This window comes from Halyomorpha halys, unplaced genomic scaffold (genome assembly GCF_000696795.3).
Source record: "Halyomorpha halys isolate HHAL.00 unplaced genomic scaffold, Hhal_1.1 Scaffold405.1, whole genome shotgun sequence".
In the NCBI taxonomy this organism is placed as follows: Eukaryota; Metazoa; Arthropoda; class Insecta; order Hemiptera; family Pentatomidae; genus Halyomorpha; species Halyomorpha halys.
In genome coordinates this window covers 52,466-56,271 of record NW_027109269.1, presented here as the reverse complement: position 1 = coordinate 56,271, position 3,806 = coordinate 52,466, and the positions used below count along the sequence as shown (strand labels likewise).

The following is a 3,806-nucleotide window of genomic DNA, read 5'->3' as shown; positions in this document are numbered from 1 at the left end:
AAAATAAATGAAAAACTTTCATATTTATTTTGATTTTTTTTTGGAGACTGGTTGTATTTATGAATTATAATTAATTGAATCCATTTATTTTCAACGTTAATAATTTTATAAGATGGTCGGGGGTGCAGTAAAAAAAACAAAAACATAAGAGAATAAAAATTTATTTATTCATACCGACGTTTCGACCTGAGTTACAGGTCTTCATCAGAACAAAAATGTGATACTAACAAATTTGGAATCATACAAAATATTAAATTGAATAATACAAAATAGTTGATTAATGACCATGGAATTAGACAGTAACAGATTGATAACAATGAAAGATGGAATATTATATTATGTAGGTAAGAAGATATTTAAAAGTTAAGATTTAAAAGGTAAGTAGTGTATAAATAACTAAAATACAATTTGAATCATATATTTAATTTTTTTTTATTTTGTTCAAAATGTTGATTCAAATTGTTTTTCAGTTGTATATACACTACTTACCTATCTTATCTTATACATATCTTCTTATCTATATAATATAATATTTCATCTTTCACTGTTCTCAATCTGTTACTGTCTGATTCCATGGTTATCAATTTAATATATTTTGTATGATTCCAAATTCGTTAGTATAATATTTCTTTTCAATTTTGTTTCTTTGAATAATGGTTGTTATCTATTTTTGTTTTATAGCCCTGATGAAAACCTGAAACTCAGGTCTAAACGTTGGCATGAATAAATAATTTTGTGTTTATTTATGTTCTTTTTTGCTAACTGCATCCTTCTATTTATATTGGCCAATCTGTCCTTCGGGGCAATCTTAACTATAAATTCACACCACACTTCCGACTAATAGAATTTTTTGCAGGCTATTCTACTCAAGTCTAATAATGTAAATATTGACAAAATTAACCCATTTTGTCACTTTGTTATAATTTTAAAAAGTTTAATTATAAATCATCTTACACTTATTATGACTTACTTCAAATAAATAGAGTAATTAACAGTTTTGAAACTAAATAGTGACAAAATATGTTAATTTTGACAAAAATTATTAGACCTGGGTAAAATAACCAGTAAACTAATATAAAAGTTGCATATGGTTGGCCGAAACGTTAGACATTTAAAATATTAATAAATAGTGTTTGAGAATTAAATGGTGAAATTTAATGAATAATTAATTTTATTTAAACAAAAACAACTAAAAAATTAACTATGTTATATTAGACTTTGCCTCCAACTATTCTAGAAATTATTGTAAAATTGAAAATTAAGATTATCCTTAATATTGCCGAAACGTTGAAGATGTATAATTAATGAATAAAAAGTGTTGAGGATAAACAGACCCAATTTAATGTAGTTGATAAAAACCAATTTCCATTGTACGAAGTAATTTTTGCTTAAAAATGCAGAGACTAAAACGATTATTACAAGCACCTTATGATTTGCAAGTGTGTGGAAATACCTGTATCCCAAGGTTTGCAAACTGGAGGGTAAACCTTTTACCTCTATATGTATGAAAAGAAGTTTGTGCTAATAAATATACAAACCAGCACATAAATTAATTTTGAATTTTGTCCAGGTAAAGATACCTGTCTGCAAAAAAATAAATTTTATTTGGCTGCACATACATATCTGCACATAAATAAAATTTGTTCTACAGCTTCTTATTTTTACAGATTATTTGTATAAAATTCTATTCTCTATTTAAAATATGTACAACGTAATAAGAGGGATGAATTTATTTTATAATCTCTTCCATGTTTTTTTTTTTATTTAAATTTTGTTATATATTAAAAATTTGAGACAAAATAATAAAATCATTAAACAATAGTTTTATATATTGTATCTCAGCAATGTAGAATGCATTATAATAAAATAGAATACTAGACAATACTAATAGAACTAAAAAATCTTGAAACGACTCCTGAATATAGTTGTTTTATTATTGAATGAGTCTCAAGATGTGTGTGTGTGGGGGGAAGGAGGGAGGGTGCTTGTGCCCGCGCCTTACGAAGGCTCCTCGCGTTGAACAATGACTAAAAGTCAATTCGGGATCTTAAGGACAAAAGATTCAGCAGACTGACCCCTGTCGTCTCGGCGCCGACATCTTTAAAAAAAATGTACCTGGTGTAAACAAGGGCAAAACAAGGGAGAGTTACATCGAAAGCCCAACGGAATCTAAAAAAGAAACTGAGAGCTAAATGTAGTAAAAGCTCATATATTTCATGAAGACTCATGAATCCAATGACGTTTCTTTACGATTTTTTTTTTAACAATGATAAAATTGTTAAAATATAAAAAATAAATTATTTGAATGTACATGTGTAACACGCTCGGTCGCGTACAAAATATCCATATCGTTCGTCAGTTTTCGCCCGAACAGGTGTGAAGTGCGAACTGATTCCGTTCTGCTGGGTTTCAGCTGCGAAAAAATATAAATGTTTCAAGCGTTTTAAAAGAAAATAATTATGTTAAATGGAGAAATATTTCCTTCTTTTACCATGTCAAAACGATAACATATAATATGGTTGAGATTCTGTTAAATGAAGGTATTCTAGGTCTGTTAAATGGAGTATGGCGTCACGCAACAGACCAGCTGAGCTCGTCACCGTATTGTTAGTTATGTTAGGTTACTTGCGCTTAGTTTATGGTATGACTGTGTTAGTATTGTTTTGGATGTTTTTATAACTAATAAAGCAATAGATGACAATAATAATAGAGTAATAACAGTTGTTAATTAGTTCATCTTGATTCTCTTTCTCACAAGTTAGAAGATCAACAAGACACTCAGTTGCCAAACTTTCACACATCTTCCACTTTTTAATCACTTTAGGTATGTTGTAATAATTTAGTTTAATAAAAAAATAGAAGTAAACAATAACATGAAGTTTTGGAAGGAAAGGTTATAAAACAAGTTGCTCAGAAAATCCGCTAGGATCTCTTATACATTTAACATGACTTTGATAGAGCTGCTCGCAAACCTATACTTATATTAACATGGTGAAACATTTTACATTTAACACAACTGAATACCCCTATTATACGTTTTGTTATACTAAATAATCTAAGTATATCAAACAAGAAAGTGCTTCGCCACTTGTTATTTTAATACAGGATGTATGGGGTAGGTTACACCTCACAAGCAGAGATGGGAAAAAATTAGCTTGTCAAGGATATGACCCTCGTTCATGAATGAACCATTAATAAAAAAATACTGCATCCATAACAATTTTAGCTGTTATTTTCAACTATAGCTAATTTTTGCCCAACTCTGCTTACTAGTTATAATTGGAAAATTATGATCCCTGAAGGCACATCTTAGTACGAGCAAGCCCTCACACGTCTTCACGATGTTTGCCATGTGAGGGTTACCTGTATGATTCACCCATACAGTTGGACTTCCAAGTATAAAGCCCAAGCATTGTACCTATATTTGGCGATGTCACGAAGGACATCTCCAAACAAGCTGACACCTTGCCTTAATGATGCATCAAGGAACGTTTTTGGAAAAAATGCAATACAATATGGCCAAATTAAATTAATTATGAAATCATTGTAAAACGAAGTAATTATTAATCGTGACTAATATGAACTCAAGTCCATTATGATATCATAAGACTCAATATCATCAATAAACTTGATTTATCACAGTGATACATGCTTGTAATTAGTTGTTAATCTAAACTAGTATAGTCAATAAGTTTAAAGTAAATATATTTGACTACTGACTAACTAATACAAGTTATACTAATATTAATTAAACTCCATGCTTACTTAATTTAATTTAGTAATGATAAAAAATATATTATAAATTA

At 29.0% G+C, this 3,806-nt stretch overlaps 1 protein-coding gene across 1 annotated transcript in view; it reads right to left on the bottom strand.

Moving 5' to 3' along the window:
- dve (SATB1_N and homeodomain domain-containing protein dve) overlaps positions 1–3,806 on the bottom strand; it is a gene marked incomplete in the record, with an annotated part of 161,152 nt that overhangs the window by 148,289 nt on the left and 9,057 nt on the right.